General features: G+C 47.9%; 1 protein-coding gene and 1 pseudogene across 4 annotated transcripts in view; one reads left to right on the top strand and one right to left on the bottom strand.

Moving 5' to 3' along the window:
* The window catches only part of GGTA1 (glycoprotein alpha-galactosyltransferase 1 (inactive)), a 103,165-nt gene that overhangs the window by 4,058 nt on the left and 85,806 nt on the right, over nucleotides 1-13,301 (top strand). The window lies entirely within an intron of this gene.
* Nucleotides 3,692-6,422, bottom strand: LOC142458520 (WD repeat domain phosphoinositide-interacting protein 4 pseudogene; annotated as a pseudogene).

Below are 13,301 nucleotides of genomic sequence, written 5' to 3'. Positions count from 1 at the left end.
ATTTAATATTTTTAAAGATTAATTTGTGCTTGTCTCTTAGTAGTTTGTTCATTTTAGTTGCTGAGTAGTATTAATTGTACGGGTATATAATTTGTTATTCTCCTGCTGAAAGGCTGTTGTGTTTAAAAATGTTTTTGGAGACCTATTCTTGTATAGGTCTCTTGGAAATGTTTGCTTTCACACTGGAGTGAAGTTTCCGGTCATAGGCCTCTCCCATAGCGAATGGAAAGAGTTATGATTGATGCAATGCATGACAAGATTTGGTTTTCTTTGTCTTCTTGATTTTAGCTATTTTTAAGAAAAACAATTTTTTTTTCAAATTGTGGTTTGCGTGAAAGTTTAGAGAGCAAATTAGTTTTCTGTTCAACAATTTATACACATTTTGTTTCATGGTATTTGTTGCACTTCCTTCTTCCTGCCTGGGTTCCCTGTCTCTATCAGTCCTTCTTTCTTGTCCCTCCCTGCCTTCTGAGCTTTGTTTGGGAGCAAATGTTGCCCTTTGGTCTTGTACGGCCCACTATTCTGAGGACCACCTTGTTCGTGGCTCTTACTGATCACTGCCTCCATCTGTCTGTTGTTTGTTTCTGAGTTGACTCCCCGGGGCAGTTCTAAGGGCCACTGTCTCAGGGCTTCCACTGGATCAGTAAGTTGGTTTCTTGTTTTTGTTTTTTATGATTTTGTGTTTTGTTGTGCAATTTTCTCCCATTCTTTTCAGGACTTCTGTGGTCCCAATCAGAGCAGCCAGTAATGGTACCACCCAGTTCTGGGCCCATAGTAGTGGAGGCTATGGTTCATGTGGCCATTGGCCCTTTCGACAAATTATTTCCTGCATCGGATTCCCCCCACTCCCTCCACCCCTCTCCTTCCTCTGGACAGGGAAAGAACAATAAATGTGTATCAGATGGCTGTTTACCAGCGCTGACGACATGAGCCTAGCTATTCCCCACCACAGCTTACAGTTCTACACAAACAGACATTGTCTTAATGACCTACGTGATGCCAGTTGACTTCGTTGGGTATCTTATTGGGATTTCTACTTTCCATTTTTCTGATTGAATTTTAAAAGAGTCCTTCGAGAAGGCAACATGAATAGGGGGCAGGATATGAAACAAGATGGTGGTGTAATTGACTACCAATGAGCCATGACTTGGGAGGCAAGGTACCAAATTAATTGGAACAGTGACATGAGTACAACTCTCTGGGCTCACAAGAACTATCTGTGTTACAAGTAAGGATCGAAAACCCTGAAACCCAACTCTATAAGACAGGCCCATTCATCCCTACCCTGGGCTTTAAATGCCACCTCTAGAAAAATCATCCGTTTCTTCAGTTTAGATCGCTATTTTAGACTCCCAATTCATAAGCTTAACTGCCCATTGAGCATCTCTTCTAAATGTCTCAAAGGCACTGCAAACTCAGGTTCAGAACGGGCATTGTTATCTCACATTGGCTTTCGGTTCTGGGTCACTTTGTAGCTACTGGAGCCAGTGGCTGAGAAGGAGAACATGGCAGGAGGAAATGCTTGCAGATGACACATAAGTTCAGTTCTCTGTCACATGGTACAGAGCAGTACAGGAAAATAAGGACGAGAAATTGTACTGAGTGTGTAGGAAGTCAATGAAGCGTACCAAGAGCGTCTCGGCAGAGTGGAGGGCAGGCAGGTTAGATTGCTGATAGGTGAGAGGTGAAGAGAAAAACTGGAGATAAGGATCACAATCGATTCTTTCAAGAAGTTTGTTGAAATGTCAGGAGAGAGATTGAACTAATTTTAGGGAGATAGGTTGAAGGAAATGGTTTTAAGATGTAAAAAAAAATATGAGGATAGGTTCAGGGGAAAGACCCAGTTCAGGAGAGAAAAGGGTAACGTATCAAGTAAGCTGCCAGGAGAAACAAGAGGACAGGGGAAGGGTTGCTTCCAGAGAAGGATGGATGTGTCCACTTAAAAAAAATCATTTTATTGGAGGCTTGTACAACTCTTATCCCAATCCACACATGCATCCATTGCGTCAAGCACATTTGTGCATTTGTTGCCATCATCATTCTCAAAACATTTGCTTTCTACTTGAGCCCTTGGTATCAGCTTCTCATTTCCCCCCTCCTTCTCTGCCAGCCTCCCTCACAAACCCTTGATAATGTATAGATTATTATTTTGTCATGTCTTATACTGTCCGACGTCTCCCTTCACTCACTTTTCTGTTGTCTGTCCCCCAGGGAGGGGGTTATATGGAGATCCATGTGATCGGTTCTCCCTTTCAACCCCACCTTCCCTCCACCCTCCCGGTATCGCCTTTCTCACCACTGGTCCTGAAGGGATCATCCGTCCTGGATTCCCTGTGTTTCCAGTTCCTATCTGTACCAGCGTACATCCTCTGGTCTAGCAGGATTTGTAAGGCAGAATTGGGATCATGATAGTGGGGGGAGGGGGGGAGGAAGCATTAAAGAACTACAGGAAACTTGTATGTTTCATCAGTGCTACACTGTACCCTGACTGATTCATCTCCTCCACGCAACCCTTCTATAGGGGTTGTCCAATTGCATACAGATAGGCTTTGAGTCCCCACTCCGCACTCCCCCCTCATTCACAATGATATGATGCCTGATCTCATCATCTCATGATCACACAGTTGTGCTTCTTCCATGTGGGCTTTGTTGCTTCTCAGATAGATTGGCCGGTTGTTTACTTTCAGGCCTTTAAGATCCCAGACGCTATATCTTTTGATAGCTGGGCATCATCAGCTTCACCACATTTGCGTATGCACCCACTTTGTCTTAAACAAGGGTGTCGGGAAGATGAGCATCATGGAATGCCAGGTTAACACAACAAAGTGTTCTTGCATTGAGGAAGTACTTGAGTGGAGGCCAAATATCCATCTGTTACCCTAATACTAAACCTATAAATATATGCACATAGATCTATTTCCCCATCGTCATATATAAATATATTTACATATGTACATGCCTCTATTTAGACCTCTATATATGCGCTGTGCCTCCTAGCTCTTTCCTCTATTTCCTTTGACTTTCCTCTTGTCCCACTATCATGCTCAGCCTTCATTTGGATTTCAGTAATTCCTCTCTATTACGTTGCCCGTGATTAAGCCCTACCAGGCCTCTTACACCTTCCTCCCATCAGATGGGGGCAGCAGGGGACACCTTGGGTCTTGGGTTCAAGATTTGGCAATGCCTTGACCTGGGTCCAGAGCCGAGGTAGGGTCTGGAAAAGCCGTGGGGCTGGGATCAAGATATGCTCGTATTTAGTCTCAGCTTGGGGGCCAAGAATGGGGGGAAAGGTGGGTTTCAGGTACGGATTAGGGGAGTTCCTCCACGTCCTGAGTTGCAGGCTGACTCTGGTCTCCAATCCCCCATTTTAGTGGCTCTGGCCTGGTCTCAGGTTCAAGGTGTGGGGAACATGCTGGTCCCACAGGACTGGGTGTGAGGGATACCCCAGTTTGGGACCCAGGGTTGGGGACATGCTGATGCCCTGATTTCTGGACTGGGAGAGGGCTTTGGGCCCCAGGTTCTGACCACAGTGTGTGGTCCGGGATACAGATCCCAGGTCCCTAGTACACAGCCTCCTGCTCTTGTCGCAGTGCCTCTAGTAGCTTTCCCATTGGCGTCCGCTTGAGACCACTGCTCTCCGTCTAGGCTGTTCTTGAGGTTGCGCAGGCGCAGTGAAGCGTGCACCGGGATCTCAATGACAAGAGTTGACATTCTTGGAAGTGTTGCGTCCAAAGGCGCAGATGCAGGCAGACTCTGCAGGCACCGTGACGCCTGCCAGGCTCCATTGAGAGTCCACGTACTGCCCAATCATAGGCCCCACCTTGCCCCCACGAGGCGGGTGTCCTGGAGAGCAGAGATGTGGGCCGAGCCCTATCACTGGAGGCGCAGAGGAAGGAGTGCTAGCTGAAGCTGGTGCGGTCAAGGGTGGCAGGGTCCGTGCCTCGGGCAGTTCCACCAGATTCTTCTTGGACCGCGTGTCTGAAAGACGAATAAGAGTGCTCTTCTGGGAGGCCGAGGCCACGACAATGCCTGGCTGGTCAGGGACAAGCAGGTTACATCACTCTGATGCCTGTGGATGGTAAACGGAGCGGGTCAAGGACCAGGTTCTGTGCTCGCCAGGTCCACCAGCTGCAGACTCCCGCACTTGTGTCCAGGGAACACTAATTGTTTCTCCAGGCTGGGGCAGAGCTCACAGGGCCCCTTGGGGGTTGTCCCCGGTGTCAAACTCAAAGAGCTTGCGGGGATGGTCAGGGAAGGAGTACCCGTAGATGCGCTTCCTCAGCACCGTCACAATCTTGCCATGGCGCATGCGCACCGCCAGGACTGGCTTGGGGAAGGTGAACCCCAGCACCAGCTTGTCCTTGGAGTCCTTGCCTTCTCGGGCATCGTCCCGGATCAGCACTGCATCTTCACCAGGCCCATGCTGCTACTGCTCATGGTCCAGATGCCCCTTCTCCATCAACGGCTCCACGTTGTAGATACGCCGCCAGTCTCCATGGCACAGCAAAAACAGCTCTGGTCTTGGTTGAAACGACTGGTCACGCCTCCAAGTGGCTGCTGAGTCACGGTTTTACGTGTGTACACCAGGTCTTTCTTCTGTCCCTGGGGTTGTTAACACCACTTCCTTTCCCCCACCTCCCCCTCTCTCATGTACTCCCAGAACCTTCTTCCCATTGTTTTCTCCTCCATATTGTTCATCCCGCCAATCTTATCTAGATAGACCTGTAGAGATAATAATATACACAAAAACAAGACAGAACAAAACAAAGCAACAAAACAAAATAAGAAAAGTCTGTATATAGTTCAAGGTCTGTTTGTTGACCTTTAAGAGTATTTTTTCCGATTGAGTCTGCTGGGGTGCCATGCCCTGGCCCCAAAGTCTATTTTTGGTACTCCTTTGGGACTTCCTTGCTCTCCTCCCCTTGCTGTTCTGTTGGTGGTTTGCCTCGGTGTCCTTGGGTCAGATCGGGTGCAATTCCTACACTGTGTCTCCAGTGTTGTCCCCTGTAGGGCTATGGGTATGTGAGGGATGTCATGTCTCATGGTGGGGCCGACCACATGGTCTTCTCTGTGTGTTGGCTGCTCCTAGCAGGGATATTGTCCTCCAGGCCTGGCAGGTCAGGGTGTGCTCCACTCTCTCTTCCTCCCCCTTTATTTACTCCTGTGTGCTCTGATCACACATGTCCCTCTCCCTGAGCTGCAGCTTCAGTGCTGTCCTCTGAAGTAAATTTTTCTGGGGGTGATGTGTCCACTTGGAGTGTGGAGGTGAGTGAAGTAAGATGAGGAGGTTTTGTCAACGGCACAATTTTCTGTTGACTCCCTACTGCTCACAGCTCATCAGGATGTACAAAATTCTTCATCACAGATAATAGTAGATCGATCATTATGACCACTTTGGCTGAAACTATACCAAACAAATGCACAGCCGTAGAGTCGATGGCAACTCATAGCAACCCTTGGAGGGTTATGAATTTGGCTGCAAAGTTCAGCAGTTTGAAACCACCAGCCACTTTGTGAGAGAAAGAAGAGGCTTTCTGCTCCGGTAAATTTTTACAGCCTCAGAAACCCACAGGGGCAATTTTACTCTCTCTGATAACGTGTCCATGAATTGAACTCTACTAGGTGGCAGGGAGTTTAGAGTTTAAGTTAAAGCTTTGCACATATACAGAATTACCCACTCTACGCTCTGGACCATTGAATCTATGACCTAGCTTGTTCAAATCTACCTCTTCAGAATCTCCATATAGGTACACCTCTCCAGCCTAGGCCCCTGCTAAGTGGCTCTAGTCTTTCTGTTCCAGTCCCACCTCTTCCAGTATCTTCTACCATGGAAATCCAAGTCGGCTTTCCAAACACCATACTGACTGGGTTTGTATACAGTGACAGAGAGACAGCATTTGAACTCCTCTACCTTCATAACCAGAAAGGAGAATCATTCTCAGCAGCAACTGCCCAAAGCTGATTCTTGTGAGGCAAAGGTTAGACGTACATGCTCTTGCCAAACTTGTAACCAATTTTGACACTAATCATTCCTCCTACAGAACTTTCTATTTCTTTAATTTAATTATCAGTAATTTGTGGCAATGGCCACACAAAATTCAGAGGCCATATTCACCAGTATGGGTTTTATTAGGGAAGTAACAGTTCATAATTCAGGCTGAGGATACAGTTCTTCAGTCTTGGCAGCCTCTTCTCAGATGACCCATAGGCAGGTCTCTCTCTGACTGTTGGTCCTGTGGTCTGGCTTCTGTCCTGCCTAGGCACGTATTATAAAGTTCTTTTCTGTCATCAAGTGGCGGGAAACATCCCATTCCACCAACAAGCCTCCTGCCTGGAGGCTCGACACTGTCTTGCTCCATGAGTTAGTGCACCCATCACACATTCTCCTGCTGACCCGGATCTGCTGCCTCTGCTACCTCCATGTCTCTACTACTGCTTCCTGGCATCTTATGTGTCTCCAGTGTTACAGTCTCCTCTTTCTCCTGTGTCTAGGAGGTTCTTAGTTCAGGGATTCTGGGTCCAAAGGATGTGCAAAGGTCTCTACCTTCTCTCCTCTCTCATGGCTCACTTTAAACCTAGTGGGATGACAAAACCGATCAATCTCCTTGCTAGGGTGCCACACACCTCATTTGCATGGTCCCGTCTTCACAAGGGTACCACATACCTTTTTTACATTACTAGCAAGCTATACCATTCTTTTTGTGGGACACAAGCACCTCATTTGCAGACTCCCACCCAGTCAGTGGGAATTAATGGAGCCCTGGTGGCCTGCTGGATTACGCATTGGGCTGCTAACCACAAGGTTAGCAGTTCGAAACAATCAACAATGGAAAAGATGAGGCTTTCTACTCCCATAAACCATGACAGACTCAGAAACCCACAGGGGCAGCTCTAATCTTCCCTGAGTGAGAGTTAACTCAACGGCAATGAGTTTGGATTTGAGTCTCTTCCCCAGACCTATTAGGAAAGGAGAAAGAGCATCAGTGGATACAGTCTCTTGTTCCCAATGGATGTATAGTTGCCAGCAATACTATACTTTTTTTCTCCCCTCATTTTTTTTACAATGTAAACTTAAAAAATTTTTTTAAAATCATTTTATTGGGGCTCATACAACTCTTATCACAATCCATACATACATCAATTGAGTAAAACATCCTTATACATTCGTTACCCTCAACACTCTCAAAATTTGCCTTCCACTTGGGTTCCTGGAATCAGCTCATTTTCATTTTTTCTCTCCCCCTCCTTCCTGCTCCCCCCTCCCTCATGAATCCTTAATAATTTATAAATTATTATTTTATCTCATCTTACACTGCCCGACATTCTCCCCTCATTTTAAATAGGCAAAAATGTCTGAATTTCCCATCTTTGCTGTTTAAGATCTTTTTAGTGTTGAAGGACAAGGATGTTATTTTGAGAACGAAGGTGTGCCTAGCACAAGGCATCGTGTTTCCAGTGGTTTCATTTGCATTGAAAGTTGGACAAGGAATAAGGAAAACAAAAGATGAATCAATGCATTTTAATTATGGTGCTTGGGAAGGATACTGAGAGTTCCGGGACTGCCAGAACAAACAAATCCTTGGAAGAAGTAAAGCCAGAAAGCTCCTTAGAAGTGAGAATGGCAAGACTTGGTCTCTAAGCACAGTGGTTCTCAACCTTCCTAATGCCATGACCCTTTCATACACTTCCTCATGTGGTGGTGACCCCCCATCCATAACATTATCTTCGTTGCGACTTCATAACCATAATTTTGCTACTGTTAAGAAGCAGGCTACCCCTGTGAAGGTGTTGTTCAACCCCCAAAGGGGTCACAACCCATAGGCTGAGAACTGCTGCTCAGTACTTTGGCCATGTCAGGAGACTTCAGTCCCTGGAGAAGGACATCATGCTTAGTAAAGTAGAAAATCAGAGGGGAAAAAAGGAAAATCCTCAATGAAATGGATTGATACAGTAACTGCAGCAATGGGCAACATAGTAACAATTGTGAGGGTGGGGCCGTTCAAGCAGTGCTTTGTTCTATTGTACACAGGGTGGCTATGAGGAAGCAGCGCAGAATAACACCACCATCGTGAAACCAGTGGATTAGGCATTGGGCTGAAACTCATTGGCAGTTCCAATCCACTAGCCACTCCTGTCTTGGAAAATTCTATGAATGGGTCTCTGTGGATCAGAATTGACTTGATGGGAGTGGATTAGGTTTTTTTTTTTGTTTATCACACCAGTAACTCGGAGGGAACAAGCATATTCCATTCTATGAGGAGTTTTCTGCTTCTGTTGGAACTTTGAGATTCTGCATTCATAAACCAAGTCCATTCCAGAACAAGTAATCAGAATGCAGCAATTTACACAGCTCACAGTTTGAAACATCTTTCTTTTAATTTAGTCAGGTCTAGTCCTTAGTTCCAGGGACCAAACTAGGTCAGTGGGTGTTAGCTATAGGCTCTGGACCTCCCTCACTGCCATCAAGTAGATGCCGACCCATAGTGACTGTAACTCTATGGGAGTAGAAAGTCCCTTGGCATGGCTGGTGATTTTGAACTGTTGACCTTGTAACTAGCAGCTGATTAAGCAACCAGTACACCACCAAGGCTCCCTGGGGCCCACACATCTCCGAAAATAATGTTTTCTCTCATCTGTATCCTCCAAGGCCTGGGTCAGTGCGTTCCAATGGACCGTGTCCAAATGCAGCCTGTCTGTTCATTGGCGCACCTTCCCCTTTCTCCCTTTCCCCCAGCATTCCACCCATTGAGTGCAGGCTCGCTTGAATTCTGGGGTCCTAAAATGAGCTCTCCTGATGAGTGTTGACTTTCTCTACTCCACAGCACCCAAAGACCAGCTACCAGCTTGAAATTCAAAAGCAAAACAGTCATTTTCCCCTTTGTATTGTTTTTCTTCAAATGTATGCAGTCCTGGGTAGATCTGCATGACTTCTTGAACGCTGACTTCCTGGGTGGGGCTTAGGCTTTCCCCCTAAGCCCCAGATCCTCTGTAACTACACTCCAGCCACCTACTTCTTCCCTTCAAATTCGAGTTCTCCTTTGAGCATACCCAATCGCATCTTGGCTGAAAGCCAAGTTCCACCCTGCCTGTAATTTCTAATACCCAGTATTCATTCCTATCATAAAGTCTTAAGTTTTATAGCACCAAGTAGAACTATTCAATAGCCATTAGTTCATTCAAAGAAACACATACACCTCCTTCTCACCCGCTGTAAATTTTACAGCGTGATCTTCTCCGCCCCTTAATGATCTTTTTATTCTTACGCATATGGCCCTGGGTATTGGATGGGTGGAAACTGTAGGCCTTACCTCCCCCCAAATCATCTTGCTCACCTGGTCTGACTTTTGCCCAAGCCATTTAATCCAAAGAGGCCTTTCTTCCATTTCTCCAACTGCTGCCCTAGCACAATGCTTCTTCATCTCCTTTCACCCTTATATTTGCTCCTTTTTATGGTATCCAGGGTCCGACAGGAGTTGGGCTCTTCTTGTCACACCCCCTCTCCCCACCCTAAGGCACTACTGCAATTCCTGAACCGATCTCCTGGTTTAATGGGTCTGTGGGTTTTTTCCCCATGCTGCTTTCTTTGCTTGAAATGCCCTCTCCACGCCCTCTTCACCCCCCAAGTCCACTTGCAAGGCCCAGCTTAATCACCTTCCTCTCTCTCTGAAGCCTTCTCTTGGCGTGGTCCCCTTGAACTCCCCCCCCCCCCCCCGACTGCCTGGGAGACATTATTCAGGGGCCTTTCTGTGGTTCAGTCTGGCCTCTGTGATCAGGAAGACCGAAGAAGAATCGGTGCGTTTGAAGGAAGGTGCTGGCGGAGAAAGTACCTTGGACTGCCGGGAGCACAAACAAGTCTGTCTCGGAAGTACAGCCGGAATGCTCCTTAGAGGCCAGGATGGTGAGCCTGTCTCCTGTGCTTTAGGATGTTATCAGGAGGGACCAGTCCTTGGCGAAGGACATCATGCTTGGTAAAACAGAGGAGCAGTGAAAATGAGGGAAAGCCTTGACCAAATGGAGGGACACCGTGGCTGCAAGCACGGGCTCAAACATAAGAACAATTGTGAGGCTGATACAGGTCCGGGTGGCGCTTTGTTCTGTGTGTCAGCTCCGGGGCACCTAACAATAATGACATTATGGGAGACTCACCGCTTGAGTTTGAATCTTTCACGACTATCAGGTTGGGGGCAAGCCACCTCACCTTCCTGTCCAGTCACTGGCAAGAGCTTCACCTTCAGTCCTGAGAGAGGAAGGCCACGTGGGCGAGTCTGGCAAGTTGAAGAGTGATGTTACCATTTTGTACACATGGTTCTTATAGAGAGCAAGACTCTCCCGAGAGAAATGTCCGAGCACGGGATGTACACACACCAAGGGTGTAACAGGGACACCTTTTACTGATCACTCCAGAACCTTATGGTGTCACTGATGAGGAGGGCCTGGTTCAATGGTTACATGTGAAACCCAACTATGTAAACCAGTGCGCAGACTACGTATGTGGCCCGGAGAGTCGTGGGCAGTGGCAGCTCCTCCCAGGCTTACCTCTGAGTCACCCTTTCCAGAAACACCGATGCTGGCTTCCACTCGGCCTCCTCTGGCCCGAGACCCACAGACTGACCATGACCATGGCAACAGCACCCCATGCTGCTCCTCGACTCTCAGCCAACGAAGGACATCGCTCATTCTTTCTCTTTTCGGTATTTTACACCTATCACAAGTTTGAGAGAACTTTTTGCCATAGCATTGGTGTCTGTGTACTCAATATTACAAGCAAAACCTCTGGTGTCTTGAGAAAATTGCAAATTATAGCCGGCTTAGTGTGCTAATGCCGGCAACAAACCTGACACTGGGAAGACTGAATTGACTGCCTCTGGGTGCTCGCAACAGACAGCCCAGCACTATGTCTAAAAAGGCCTTTCAGTTCTACAAAAAGGAAGTGAAACCATCTCTTCTAACTTTCCAGCCGAAGGGCGGGTTGACCCAGCCGGGAAGTGGTAGGCTTTAGTGGCAGGCCACCGGCGGGACCTTCTGTGCCCTGCGCCCTGGCAACTTCAGGCTCACTTTTATTATGAAATGCAGCTTCTGTCAAGAAGGAGAGGCGGCAGCCCTGACAGGGTGGGGGAAGCCCCACTTTGGGGCTGTGGGTGTGTTTCCGGTGGCTTCTCGCCAAAGCCATGTGGTTGGCAGATGCCAATGGCAGAAAGGAGCCTGCAGCTGCCACTTGGGCCAGGGCCTGACTCAGTGGCTGAGTGGCCTAAGATGGAGGGGCCGGAGGCCAATGGGAGTGTGAGTTGCTAAGGCAGATGCTGAATGGTGTCTGGCGGCGGGGGACAGGGCGGGGAGCCTGGAAGCTGGCCCTGGGTGTGGAGAAGACAACCCTGGGGAAGTGGAAGGATACTCATAACTCCTCCAGCCCAGCGGTCGAGCCAACTCTGATGCAGGACAACCCCATCGGACAGAGCAGAACTGCCCCATAGTTTCAGAGGCTGTAAGCCTTGATGGAAGTAGGCTCTTGGATTAGGATGGCGTAGCGTTTGCTTACACCTTGGGCAGTGAGTCTCAAAGTCAGCAGCTCAAAACCATCAGCCGCTTCATGAGAAAAGATGAGGTTTTTTACTCCCATAGAGAGTTACAGGCTGACTCCTTTTTTTTGACATAGAACTGGCTCCAGAGCTTGTGGACAGTGGGGGAGGCTCAAGAATGCACAAGGTGCGGGAGTGATAAGGAAATTGTCTCCAGGCTTCTAGGTTTTGGTTTCGATGACTTTGTCGATCTGATGTTGGAAGATGTCACTGAATTTGAGGTCACACCAGAGGAAGGAGGAGCACTAACTTAGATGAGATTTGGCGACATGGAAACAGTATCTAACAATGCTGGTTTCTAGAGAAGGGCCTCGAGTCTGAGCGGATTTTCTTGACTTGTGTTTGCTTCTGTTTTGTTTTATAAAGGCAACAAGATAGATTTTTTTAAAACTCTAAAACCTTTTAATCTTGATATGTTATGATGCGAGATTTCCCATTAAAGGGAAAGGCTTTGAAGATGCAGTGTAAATGCCAAATTTTTGTGTACGGTAATTATGATTTTCTTGGGAGAAAAAGATGTCACAGTTTCGGAAATCCTCAGCGGCAGTGAGAGTGGGCTTGAGCATTTGGTTAGGAACTGAGCCTTTCAGCACTGTCCGGCCCGGGATGGATGTTACAGCCTTCGACAGGGATCAACTGAGATCACCCATCCACCCGACAGTGAGCCCTGGGGAGTGGGCGGGGCAGGACTTTTTTTTTTCCAATCCCCATTTCTCTCTTGTGGTTTAATGATTTGGTCAAAGCCTCTTAAGAATGAAGTGGCAGAACAGGGGCATGGAAGGAACCGTGGTTCTGGCCCCTCACACAGTGTTCCTTCCTTAGGGGTGCTGGGAAGGGCATGGAGTGGGGTTCCAAAGGTGACGGGTGCTGGGCACAGCTGGGCTGACCTTCGTTGCTGCCTGGCACTGCCCACATGGCAACCCTGGGACTCAGTTGGGAGACACTGGGACTAGTTCAGAGTGAAAACTCAAAAAACCTCAAACAAACTCACTACTATCAATGGAGTCGATTTTGACCCGTAGCGATCCTGTAGGACAGAGCAGAAGTGCTCTGGTGGGTCTCCCAGCTTGTAGCTTTCTTCCTTGGAGTGGCTGGTTAGTGGTGGTTAGGCGCCTAACTTGTATCCCACTATGCCCGCCAGGGCGCCCTGAGCTTGGAGGTAAGAGTGGTGAACTCTAGCACCATCCAAGGCCTCTCTGTAGATGCCTGGACTTGGCTCTCCGTCAGGATGGGATGCTGAGCTGAGCTGACAGTTGGGCAGTCTGGTCTCAACCGCACTGTTCAACGTGGTCTGACAGTAAAATGACACAGGCTTGTCACCTGGTGCATTTTCTCTTTCAACTTTCCGCAAACACCTGCCATTAACAAAAAAGCAGGGGGGAAAAGTCCAAACCCACAGGAAATAGAACTCAAACCAGAAGCCTATCAGAGGGTAGCGAAGGAGCCACGCCAAAGCTGAATCAGCCTCACCACTTTCCGCCAGTTTGAGGCCCAGCCGCTGCCCTTCTAGAAAATACAGTTTCCAGAAACTTGTGCTTTTGAACCAGGCATTGATTCGGCAATTCAGGAGCCCCTGTCGATGTGATCCTCCATTGACTCATTCATCATCGCCTCCAAAAACGTATCAGGCAGCTGCTATCAGTTGAGCTAGCCACCTGTGTGATGCATCGGCTGGCAAGATGGACACGGTTCCTGCCCATGTGACATCCATGGTTCAGCCAGTCG

Source organism: Tenrec ecaudatus, chromosome 10, assembly GCF_050624435.1.
Source record: "Tenrec ecaudatus isolate mTenEca1 chromosome 10, mTenEca1.hap1, whole genome shotgun sequence".
Classification (NCBI taxonomy): Eukaryota; Metazoa; Chordata; class Mammalia; order Afrosoricida; family Tenrecidae; genus Tenrec; species Tenrec ecaudatus.
The sequence above is the reverse complement of the archived record's forward strand: the minus strand, read 5'-3'. Positions and strand labels throughout refer to the sequence as shown.